Source organism: Leptosomus discolor, chromosome 4 (genome assembly GCF_034619465.1).
Source record: "Leptosomus discolor isolate bLepDis1 chromosome 4, bLepDis1.hap2, whole genome shotgun sequence".
Lineage (NCBI taxonomy): Eukaryota > Metazoa > Chordata > Aves > Leptosomiformes > Leptosomidae > Leptosomus > Leptosomus discolor.
This window is the reverse complement of record NC_141394.1, coordinates 39985937-39999650: the sequence shown is the minus strand read 5'-3', so window position 1 is coordinate 39999650 and position 13714 is coordinate 39985937. Positions and strand designations below refer to the sequence as shown.

At 34.9% G+C, this 13714-nt stretch overlaps 1 protein-coding gene across 5 annotated transcripts in view; it reads right to left on the bottom strand.

Moving 5' to 3' along the window:
- SPOCK3 (SPARC (osteonectin), cwcv and kazal like domains proteoglycan 3) overlaps window positions 1-13714 on the bottom strand; it is a 213243-nt gene that overhangs the window by 64581 nt on the left and 134948 nt on the right. The window lies entirely within an intron of this gene.

The following is a 13714-nucleotide window of genomic DNA, read 5'->3' as shown; positions in this document are numbered from 1 at the left end:
GTAAGTCACAACACTGGAACTATTCTGTCTTTTGACAAATGGCTTGGAAGTTGAAATAAAAGATATCCTATGAAACATGGAAGAGGCTGGAATAACTTCAGAACATAGGAATATAACCAAAATACATTATTGAAACAGGCTAAAAACATAATGTAATTCAATACAGAAAACTGCTATGTTCTACTCTTAGGCAGACCTACTAATCACATTTAAAATGCAAGCTATGGAACAACTGGTTAGACCTTCATTCTAAAGGAAAAATAAAAATCAAGTGATCATTATGAAGAATTGAATGGTGTTTAAAAACATTATCATACCAGGATATATACACAGGACTGCAACCTACAAAACATGTAAAATAATTCCACACAGCTCCGGCAATGCTTAAAATAAGAGCACCCTATCCAGATTTGTAAAAAGACAGGAATTGGAAAAAGTCCAAAAAAAGAGTAACAGGAATGATCAGAGGCCTAAAAAATAGAGTCACCAAGAAACAGGCTCAAGGACTTGGGATGTTCAGTCTTGAGAAAAGAGGATTCCCATAACAGCTGTCAAATAGGTAAAAGCATCTGAAAGATACCTGAAAAGAATACCATGACAAATGTTACAAGAAATTATTACATTAAATTGATGTAGAAAAGTTTCTGATGAGATACTAGGAAGACTTTCCAAGTAATAATAAGGGTAGTAAAGTATTTAAAAAAATTGTTAAAGATTCTTGAATCTTAATCACTGTCTTTACAACCAGGATTCTATGAATCTGTCAGGAATGACACCTGTGTAGTTTATCTTGCTTTGAGAAAATGGGTGGACCTGATGGCATCAAGCTTATTCAATGAGGAAGCATAGGACAGGCCATCTCTGGGAATGAACCAGTATTAAGAGATTACTGCTTGCATAAGTCTTATTCATTTGCTGGAGAGATTGAAAGAAGTGCAATGAATGAACTAGAGAGACTGCATGAAAGAAAAGGAAAATAATGCTTATGCTGGTCTACAGATCCTAGACAACTTCAGCAAAATTCTGTTTGGTATTGAGTGTATTTGTGTTCTTCTGAGCTCTAGAAAATGTGAGATCTGATTTGGGAATAAGATAAATATTTTTACATAAACTAAATCAAAAATTAATTGAACATATAAATGCTCTGCAATGTGAAACATGAAAAAAACCAATCCTTAAATTTGAAATTCAGATCTCACGAATAATCTTCCATCTATCTGCAGAACCATTTTCTATTTGTAAAACAACACTCATATCACACAGAGCAACTGTGTGAGACAGTGTGAATTAGTTACTATTTGCAGACTTAAAATCTACAGAGAATAAAGACATATTAAAGCAGATGAGTTTAGTTTAACCGTACAGCTACTGTATAATAGAAGACATAAGAATGTACTAAACAGTGCAGAGAAAACAAAATACTGATTAGATACAAGACAGGTATGTCCATTCTGTGTGTTAAATGAGTGAAAAGCCCTGCGGAAGAAACAGCAATAGAGTTAAATTATGATTGCATTATACGTCTACCCAAAAAGAAAGACAAACAGTGCTTGTGCAACATCAAGTTCAGCACTTCCCAGCATTTCATCAGTTTGCTTTTTCTCACCGACTTAATTCTGTTCCTTTTTGAGAATGTCACCAAGTCAGTGGCAAGATAACATTTTTCCACAGTAGCACTGTCTTACCAGAAATATCTAGTCCTTTTAAACAAACGAACTAAAGCTATGTAATGAGGATACATGTGATTTCTCTGGCAAGTAAGGAACAGAAGTTCACGTGCAGTCTGCGGATACTCCCTCCAATTCCTCCTTTTCTTCACCTTATACATACTGGACAGCTAGAAGCAGATCTGGTACACTCCTACAGTACACGAGTCAGCAGAAGTTAGCTGCCAGGGCATTTACCTGGATTTCCAATGCGTACTGCATCCATTATGTTCTTCAAGCCCTTGATACGGAAAGACTGAAGTTCAGCCAGATATGTCAACATACCCTTTCTACCGTGTAAACACAACTTTGCACGCTTTGGATGAAGCGTGAATTCTGTGTGAATTAAAGTCTTTTAGGAATTTTCATGTGCTGAGGTATATGACACAGAAATACTTTCTAGAACACCATCATATTGATTGCTGAGCATTTACTGTATTACTTTTTAGACAACCAACAACTAACACCTATGCAACTCTAAAAAGCATTTCATCTTTGAAAGGTAACTGTCACCTTTAATTGTACCTTATCTCAATAATGAGAGCTCTGTAGAAGTCCATGACATGCTATCGAATTCTAAGAAAAAAATACACTGATGACTAATTAAATTCAGATTCCCCTGATAGTTATTAGTTCATATGCTACAAATACTTAATTTAAACATACACTCCCATATATGGAAAAAGTTAATAGGGTTTTTATTATTATAATTATTACCAATTCTGGTCATGGATAATGATTCTGACACTAACCAGTGAGAGAGAAAGGAAAAGGCCTGACTTCTGACTCCTCAATTCTTCCACACCCTTATTCACTCAGTTCTAACCAACCTTCCAGTGTACAGAAAAGCAGAATAAGTGATCTAGTGCAGGTGAAACTGGGGATATCAGTAGGCACTGGAGAATGCCAAAATCTTACCACCATAGTCTACAAGTTGTACACTACAGCATTCTGCACTGCTACCTACCAACTGAACGTTCATAGGTCAAGCAGAGAAACCTAGCTGTTATAGCATAATAGAATGGCTGAAAGAATTTGGAATATCCTCTCAAATTTACATGTTCTTACCAAAAAAGTTCACAGTTCTGCCTTCCCTATCTATTTTCTAGATGATCAACAATGAGTGGTTAGGAGATTTTTGTATAATGCCATCAACAGGATCTCTGATTAAAAGAGCTCTTTCCTAAAGCACCAAGAAGACTGATGCTGAAGAAGTGAATGAAGTGTTAAATATTTTCTCCATTTTCATCATATGTCTTATTGGTAGAAATCTCTCCTGAAGAGCTCCACATTAATGCATCAATACAGATCCCTATTTTCTCTCCATTTTTAGAACCTGACATCTCTTGACAGTTGAACAGATAATCTCTGATTACCAGTACTGAGTACTGTGTGCTTTCAACTTCATTTCATGCTATTTTGCTTATCCACAGTCCCCATTTTCTGACTTTATCCTTATTTCACAAAGCTTATATACATTCCCCTGCTCAAAATTTGCTTTTATTGTATTTTGTGAAAATTGCTATGTGAAATTATCACCTCAGTTTTGACCCTCCTAAAGTAAAATATGTAAGAAACTAGAATATCCTTTAACTGGGTTGGTGACTCCTGTCACCAATCATGGGGGTGGAGTGAGCAGAGCGAGTGTTGATCAGGCCCAGTTCAATACGAAGTATTACTTGACATGAAACATGGAAGAGAAGTAAAGGACTGCTTGATGCAAGGGACTGATTCCAGGCAATGGCTGGTACTGCTTTGTGCAGTGGTGTCACTTTAGGTTGGTTTAAAATGGAGGTGAAAATACAGCCAGTGTTAGTGACGTCAATGTGATAAACCTAATTTTGTTGTTATTTTATATTCAGTTTAAACTCAATATTTTATATTCAATAGATTGAAGTTATTACACCATTTTATAATTCTTTACAAAAAGCAGGCAAGAAGGGACAAGCAGTTGCAATATAGAATTTCAAACTAAAGCCAGCTAAACATGCCAGGATACCACATTATCAATGAATTCAAACTTTAGAAATTAAAAATTAATGTGCAAATTTATCTATGAAGTGTCACCCAGATCTACAGATGCCTTCTTGTCCCATCAGTAACCTGTTAATCACGTGTATTACTTAAACAATAGGAGTTCAGGTAAAAAGCTTATCAGCAAACAAGTACTACTATTTAAAATGATAATAACATTTAAAAAATATTAACCATAAAGACATGTAACTAGCATTTTGACCAAGGTACACAAGGAAACATGTCTATTGAACCAAGACCCTGAGCAAAGAAAATCTTTTGTGGTTGAAAAAGAACTGATGATACACTGTCTATAAAGCTATGAACTAGAGAAAGCAATTTACACGACAAAATGAAAATCTGTATGCAGTTTTCTTCCTGTTCACCTCTATAGCTCTTGCCTGTTTTCTTCAGCACTCTGCACTGCAATGGCATAAAAACAAAAGTCTGAAATTGGGAAAACTAGCTATTCAATCTTTTTTGGAAAACCTAGATAACAGATTAAGTCAGACACATGCAGATAGATGCCTACTTATTTAACTTACTAACTTATTAGATTTTGTAAATTAAGCACCTACCTGTCTTTTCTTTCACACTTAAAGGCTTTTCGAGACACATGGTACTTAGTAAGGACCTATCTGCTCTTTAAACCAGTCATCTGAATTTTTAGGCACCTTCTCAGTTTTGTGATCATGTACCTCAACAAAATCATGCACCTTTACCAAAAGGAGTGAAAATATATATAATCATATTACTCCTACCTATATTATTCCCTCTGATCTTGGCTTATTCCAAAATTAAGAATCATAGAATCACAGAATGGTTTGGGTCAGAAGGGACCTCAAAGATCATCTAGTCCAGCCCCCCTGCCACAGGCAGGGACACCTTCCACTACACCAGGTTGCTCAAAGCCCCATCCAGCCTGGCCTTGAACACTTCCAGGGAGGGAGCAAGCCACAGCTTCTCCAAACAATCTCTTCCAGAGTCTCACCACACTCACAGTAAGGAATTTCTTCTGATGATCTAAATCTCCCTTCTTTCAGTTTGAAACCATTACCCCCAATCCTATCACTACACTCCCTGATCAAGAGTCCCTCCCCACCTTTCCTGTAGGACCACCCTTTAAGTACTTGGAAGACTGCTCTAAGGTGTCCCCAGAGCCTTCTCTTCTCCAGGCTGAACAACCCCAATTCTCTCAGCCTGTCCTCATAGGGGAGGTGCTCCAGCCCCCTGAACATTTTGGTAGCCCTCCTTTGGACTCTGTTCCAACAGCTCAATGTCTTCCTTGTGTTGACTAAGCATGCTTAATATATAAAAAAAATTTCTCTTTCTGACATATACACACACATACTTAAGTTTGTAGAGTCTAGCTCTTATTCAGAGCTCTCGCCCATATAGTCCAATGTCAGCATTTCATCAGGCTCCTTGTTTCAAACTACTTCATAATTTTTAGCAGATTCAAGCTACAAATGCACAGAATGTCACTCAATGCTGTACATACATCAGATCCTTGGTGTACCTCGTTGCTGGCAAAAAAAGGAGCATTGCTGAGACAAAACTAGCTTTACATTTTTCAAGTTCCAACTTCAAATTTAAAAACTAATATTCAAATGAAAATTTAAAATGTGAGGAAAACCATTTAATCATCCTACACCATCATCTTAAAAACAGCTGACTATTTTGGTTCAAAAATCAGCCCTTCACTGATTTTCAGCTGACATATACATTTCTGAGAAAGGGCAATGGCAAAATAAAAGTAGAGGAAAAGCTATAAAGCCTTATAAAAGACACAAATGGCTTGTAAAAGCATGGAATTTTTTGTTAAAAGAATCTGCTTATTGCTTATTAACATGCATTATCACTGTGTTTTTAATGTGATATGGCATCCTAAACCGTGCTGGCTGATTGCACTACGAATTAAACAAGTTCAATTTATCTAATTATATCTAAGTTGAAATATTTATAAAGTTATATGTGAGCTAAAATAGCATCTAAAGGGTGCGCTCATTAGTCTTCAATTACAGTAAAAATAATGAAAGTAATAAAAGTAATGTGCATGGACCTAGCTAGTCCATGATGGGTTATCCCATCCAAGTTTCTAAGACATTTAAATTATACTATGTCAACTGGGAAGAAAAAAAAGAAAAAAAAAAAAAGAAAGCAAAAAAAGAAATTCTGTACAGTTAGTTACACTTAGATGAAACTTTCATCAGTGCACTACAGAATCATCGTTTGTATCAGAAATCAGACACCCCTAGGCACTCTCAGTTTTGTTACCATCGCATTGCCTCTACAGCTCTCTACTCTTTTTTTGGCCACCTAAAAATGTATGCCAAAGTTCATTTGAATTCAAAGTACTAGATTGTATTTATTTAACAGTCCAAAATAGAAGGCTATACATGCAATCGGTGAAGGAAATGTTTATGAAATTACACATTCATAATGGTTTTCAATCTGTCAGGGAAGAAACATGCTGCTGTGCAAGTGGGAGTTAATATTCCAAAGCATGGCTGTTTTTCCCTAGATTACATATACCTCTTCTTGAACTTAAAGACGTACATCTTGTGTAGAGACTCACAGAACTGTGCTTAAATCTTTCTACTTTTCGCTGTTAGTACCTGATTTCTAAAATATAGAAGATTTTCCTGTTCTGTGTCAAACATATATGGATTAAAATCAGGACAAAACAAAGGCAAGTCTTCATATGTCACATTCTGAAGGAGCAGCTAGAGTGGCAAATTTTGCTACACAAACTCTTTATTTTTCTCTTCCAGAAAGTCCACGGTGGCCTATGATGTTCCTTTTCTTCTTCCTGAAATTTTGACATGATGCAAAGGACGTACCTCCGACAGTCACACTTTTCAGATCCCTCCCTCTCTCTCTCAGTTCCCAGCAATAAACACCCATAAACTCAATATGACTGAGCTGTGATAACATGTATTTGTTTAGTAACACAATGTTGAATGCTAAACGTGTTTTATTAAAGCTCATTAAATAAGATTAGTATGCATATAACAGAAGACTACACAAACATCATCCCCCCTTTCAATAATAATTTGAAAATGCTAAACTAAAGATTTAGTCTAAAGAGAATCTTAAGTACATAAAAATATAGTATACTGGCATTAGAGCATCAAAAATACCAAAAACTTGAAGGAATATTTGAACAATCCTAATATGTCTGAATTTGTTTTCAATGAGATATCTACGTAGTAATCGGTTGATGTTTACAATATTTCATTGTGAGCTTTTCAAAATTACAAATAATATTTAAAAAAAAACAGTGAGACTTGGAAAATGATTCTTTACCTCACTGACATCTGCTAAACTACTAGGACTGAAGCTTTTTGTTTTTTCTTCTAGGACAGCATAAGTAGTTTATAGCACTGCTCGTCTAAATTTCTGTGGTGGTGTCTGATGTTACTACTTGAAACTTCACAGTATTTCAGTTTCTTGCTAAACGCAAGTGTGACCTACATCAACAGTGTGTAAGAATATCTTTTTAGAAGCTAAACCCTTTGTTCTGTTTGATTAATAAATTTAATTACAAGTTCTAAAAAAATTTAGTTTTAAAAATTACACTTTTTGTAGTAATTTTCACTTCATTTGCAGTTCTGTAGCTTTTCAAATACTTACTGTTCTGTTAATTATTAAACAAAAACAAAAAGGCTAAGTAATGTTATCTCCTTTTGTGCCTGCTACATCTATGTTGTTCCAAAACCCTTCTTAAAAGGAAAAATAGAATTAATTTTGAAGAAAATTGAAGATATAGAAAAAAGGAAAGAAATAAAGCAACAAAATGATCCATGGTTTCACTGATACTTGATAAGCATATATTTAAATTCCACTATGACTCAGAGGAGACAAGGAGGCAAATTCAAAAAAACCCAAACAACCCAAAAAACCCCACGTCCCATGGTTAGTGCACTGAGAAGTGATGTCTGGTTTAAATATGCGTATAAAAACAAATGGTGCATTGGAATTAGGAGAAAAAAAAACAGAAAAAAAAAAGATAGCAGACATTATAGGCTTTTTTTTTTTTTTAAGGTAACATTGTGTAGCTACATATTTTATCCTATAGCACAAATTTAGGAAAATGATCCCTTTTAAGGGCCCCAACTTACTGACTTCCCTGGCACACTGGTGGCAGGAAAAGAGAGAGAAACTTCTTTCTGGAAAAAAAAAAAGTATAATCATCCCATTCATATGTCTAGCAAAACAAGAAATGCCTTTGTTATATTGCCTTCCATTTCCTCACATATCTGGAGTGCCGCCTTGTGTACAAGGCAATTTAGGTGGCCATGGCTCGCTCTTGCCCCTGTGACATGGGAGGAAATGTTCCAAGGAGAACAGAATGACATGCCCGAGGTGGTGGATGTAAGGCTGGCAGACGAGAGAACAGAAATAGACCACATACCACTAAATTTCCTCCTTTCTAGTAAGTGCTTACATGCATTTTCCATACCACTGCACTGGTACATTCTTTGGGGTCTTCTTTCAGAGAATTACTATTGTATTACTTGAATGTTTTCATTGGGCCAAGACCTGAGTCAGTTTTCTTGTTTGCCAGTTTCAATCTCATCTTCTTTAATCCCATTTTTATCACATATTGTCTGCTACTAACTCTCAAAATTTGTTCCCTGGGTTGACATCCTCTTGTTTCATGCCCACTGTCTTCAACCTCTCTCTCTCTCTTCCTTTATAAAAGGGTTCTTTTCCATTTGTTTCAAAAAAATTGCCCCCAAAAAAGCTTCCCAAGATCATAAAAATCCTCTTATCCCACCTAACTACCTCTTCAATTACCACCCTCTTTATCCTTTACTTCACTGAAACCATACTCACTAATGAGCTTCTGCTCGGTAAATCCAAGATAAACTTCTCTTTTGATCTCCTTGCAACCAACAGAGCTCATCACTATCTTCTCCACTGTTTTCTCAGGTGCTGTCTCTTAATGCTCCAGACCCATCTTTCTATTGGTTTCTTTTCAGAACTGTTTTCTGCTCCTCATCATTGCTCCAAAAGCATTACTACGGCAGTGGCGGTTCCTACACATTTCTGCCTGTATATGATGTGGATATATTCTCCTGGAAAAGAATTCTTGTGCCAAAATTATTCTGATTATTTTAGCTGTAATTCTAGTTACAACATTTTGAATACTATTTTGACAAGATTAATTTCTACTGGTTAAAGCTAACATTCAGGGAAAGACTGTCCTCCAGGTAAGTGTGGATGTCTCTAATGAACCTAAATTTTATGAAATCTGAATCTTTAACTCTCTTCTCAACTTTACTTTAGGCAATTTGATTTTTCTCATTTTACTGCCTGTCCTGTTTGACAGTTAACATACAAATTTAGATTTTCATGAATAGGTTCTGAATCTGAGTTCTACATTCATTATTTTGTATCAGTATACTGCTGTTGTGATAGCAGAGTTATTTAATAAACACTGATACTTGTTTCATTCTCCTCTATTTGACCTATTCTTAGTTGGTTTGTCCTTCCAGCCTAGATGGCTTCTATTCTAGAGAAACCTTAATACTATTTTAAAAAACAATATAAATGCATTACATAGATGAAGGCTTAAGAAAATAGTTTCCAGTCCATAAAGTAGCATTTTTTTTATTTTTATTTTCATTGAAGCATTAAAGTTTATGTAAATCCAATATGTAATTTTATGTTAAAAAACCACAGTATTCTGGAAATGAAAAACTGAGCCAAATTCAATTCTTGCTATTATAAATACATCATCCTAGTCTAAAAAATATCGAGCTGCTCAGAATTTCAAACTATTGAAGGTTCTATAATTTGTCATCTAAGCTACCATCACCATTCTCTACAGCTTTAGCAGCTATTTATTTTGAATGCAATTGATAAAAAGAGATCAGTAATATATATAATTTGGATTTTTTTAGTACATCAGCCTATTTGGAAAATAAGTCACCCTTCTAATGTTTCTCTACATTTTTTTCAATACCACAACCTATCAATTTAAAGGCTCCAGATAAAATTTCTGGCATTACTGGCAAAAGCCATTGATGGCGGAAGCTGGAAAACCAGACAATACTATTTCCTGAATTTTTTATTAGCCTTTTTCAAGCATTTAAACAATAAACAAGAAGTTTCGAGTATCTCTGTAAAGATCAGTTTAGATCAGTTTATCCTAATAAAGTATACTCCTTGGATCAATCAAGCAAGATACATTTTATCCCACTGACTACCAGTCAGTCTCATTCAAGAAGGGTTTGTTACAGCTTTTTTGTTTGCGTTTTTGGTGGGTTGGGGAGGGGACGGACCAGAAGGAGGGCTGGTCATAGTTTGTTGGTTTTTTTGTTTAGTTTTTTCATTTGCCAACAACCTTGTTTCATTTGACAATGTACCTCAGCCACAAGCCTTCATTGTAACAGTCCAATGTAGATTTGGTCTGTAGAAGGTTTTAACGATATCCACCTCAACATGGTGATTTTGGTTGGGTCTTGCTTAGGAAATAGAGAGAGACTTGAATCTTAATTTTTGCAAGGTCCTTTTTGACAAAACCCAACTTTTATTAGAAAACAAACTGGTGCTAACAGAGCGCCTGGAAGAAGCTGCTTCTTCCAGCTGCAAAACCACGGACCAGCATGCTGTCAAATAATTTATTTCAGAGAGATTATATTATTTTATTACTAAAGATGGCAGGCAATGATTTAACCTTATTATTTTTGGCTACGTTTCAACTGACAGTTAAGTCTACAGCAGATTGCTTAGTAACAATGCAGATAAAAACTGAAGGGCATAATGGATTAGCCCAATTTAAAAAGACAGACATACATTGAATCAGGTTTGTGAAAATCACTTTCATTTACTATTACAGTATAGGCATCTATTTTGTAATAATAAATCTATTTCTAGCAAACTTTTCTGAAGTAGAAAGGAACTGTTAACAGGTAAGGCATGTGACCCGAAAACTCACAATGAACCAATAAAGAAATTTACATCAATTTAATGTTTATAATAGAACAAAGTTTAAAACAACAAAGATAAAAAATGTTGATACTTATTTTTTAGGCTTCCTCCAAACAAGCTGTCTTATACCACACACACTTTTAAGAGATACAGATTATTAAGTATAAGTGTCACAAACACCTGAAATGAATAAAGGCAGTAACAATTTTAAAAAGAAAAATGTTAAATACGGGATAGCCTGCAAATAAAAATCTAGGAATTTAGGTTCACATAAAATTATAAACATTTGGATACAGTAAGCAACCCTCCACACACAGTGTGATTTTATCCACTAGCTCTCTTTCACCCTTCTAATGAGAAAGGAATCATAATTCAGGAGGCTGAAGAAAGTATTTTGAGATTAAAAAAAAAAATCTAAATCCACACACCTACTTATCTGTAAAGTATATTAAGAATTCGTATCCTCTTTTCTGACTGTTTGCTTTTTTACACCTTTTCTATCTTAGTCTAAAAAGCTAGTTTAGACCCATTATTTTTGCAAAAGATGATTTTTATTGCTATTTACACCTATAGGGACGTCATCAATCACATGAAGTTTTCATAGACAGGAGAAAAAAAGATATTTCATAAAAAAATACACCCTATTAGCCCTATGCTACAGCGCTGCTTGAGAATTCCTAGAGTTAAAATGAATAATGCACTTTTAAGCACCAAAGTTTACAGAAATGCAGAAGGTAAGACTAGACTAATGAAGTGTAAAATGCATGCAGTATTACTTAAAGGCTATTAACTAAAAATTGTTTGTAACACCACCCTGGTACAGAAACAGCAGGATCTCTTTATACTGAATTTATTCTCACATAATAATGTTCACTTTGACTATTCAACATTTCAGCACGTATTTTTATTTCAACATTCCTGTAATGCTAGTAATTAATATCTTACACCTGCTACTTTTCCTTTACACTGACTGTATGCAACTAATTGTGGGCTAAGAACACAGTAAACCTAACCTGGCCTGCTAAAACGAATGGGAAGCAAAACATCCTTACGTGACTCTGGATAAGCTCAGTTTAGAAGTGAACCTTTCTTTCTACATTGTCTACCCATTATATATATATTTTTTCTTTTTCCCCAAAGCAACAAATATGTATGAAATATCTATAGTCACATAATTTAATATAAACATTTACGTGGATTTGGCCTGAAAAGGGAGGTGTATATTCCCAAAGTATCATCCATCCCATAACTCCCAGCTGCCTGGCTGTGTTCTACAATAATATTACTATTTACTGACTTATTTTCAGAAAAGGTATTCTACCATTTGCCACAGTCATTGACAAATACATTCCAAACACAGGAAAATTCCTATATAAACTCCTACTAGAGCTTGATGATACCATGAAACTTTGCCTGGAGTAAAGGAACACAAATATTTGTCTTTATGTCAATTTTTAAAGCAATCGCTCCTGAAATAACCTTGGAAGGACCTCTATTTTGATGCAACCGCTCTACAGAATATGAAAGCATAATATCATTGAAAATAAATTAAAAATAAATATTTATAGGTAATACAAATCTTCTATGGTCATTAACTTATTTTTAGTGTTTTGATGCCATAAACTTAGATTTGAAATCTACCATTATGACATAGTGGAAGACAAGAAGAAAACCCTGCAAAAGCTCACTGATGCTACATTACTTCTGTATTACATGCATGTAAGGGGCACAGAGGTTGGATAATATGTGCTATTGCCCTGACTGCAGCTCTGATAATGCACAGAAAGGGAAGCACAGTGTATCTATTTAATCCACTAATTTCTCGTCATTGGATTTGAGAAGCACACCCTCACCTTTATCATATGAACTGATGTAAAAATACCTGCGTCTCTTACCATTTATAGACTTCTGTAGATCTACAGATCAGACCAAGAGAGGCCATAAGAGTCACTTCTGTCTACAGGACTATTTAGAATACAACATTCCTATACAATAAAATAGGAAATAAGTGATGAGGTTATCACAATTAGCAACTGGCTGTGATGTTTATATTCCATTAGGAAGAATGCAGGGAGACATTGTAACAGATAAAGTATACAGTATTTAAAAAAAAAAAAAAAGTTGCTTATTCAGTATTACCTATATCTACCTTGTCTACTTAAACTGCAAAATCATAGAGACCACCATCTGTTTCATACCTGTATGCAGGCTAGGTTTGGGACTTCAGAGTCACTGAACCTTCACATGGCACAGCAAAAGAAATGCTAAATGACAGTATCATCTAATGGCCAGGAAAATGCAAGCACATTTCAAGCCCTTGATAGAACATAGGCAGGAGATTACTGTGAATGAAAGTAAGACTATTTTCAAATTCCTAAATTAAAACTTTAAGACATATCATCACTGGAAGGGAATCCTTTTTCTGCCAAGCCAGAGTCCAAAAGTCATGTGTAGGGCCTCAGATATCCTGGTCTAAGAGCCATAAACTGTTTTAATTTTTTCTTTTAAAAGGAAAAATAAGATTCTTGACCAGTTCCCTATAACTAAATATTCAGTTTGTAAACGAAACATTTCCTAATGTAAGACTTAGGATAAAAGCATAAGAATTGTCAAGGTTGAGGAAGCACTAGTTATATTCTGATGTTTTCATTTTATGGAGAAGAAAACATTCTTGGAGAGGATACTTAGTGTTCAATCCAATAGCCAGTCACTCCTGTAAACTCAAATCCTTTTTTGTAAAATTCAGATGTAGTTTGGGATTGCAGCAAAAAAACCCAAAAGAAAATTCAATACAGGAAACACTAACTCTAAAATCTTTAAATACTGGGAAATATACTAACAATATTTTGCTTAAAATGCTACATGGAATTTTTTTCTTTATTATTTCTTTGTAAGTAACAAACACAGAGGGGATGTTAAACAAATTGATTTGTTTTCAGCATTATGAAGTCCCTCCATCTCACAAGTTTCACCTGAGCACTGTACTAATGCAGACCCATAGTTTCTGGACTTCAGCATGACCAGCACAAAATCTTTTCTCCAAAAAAGGCTTG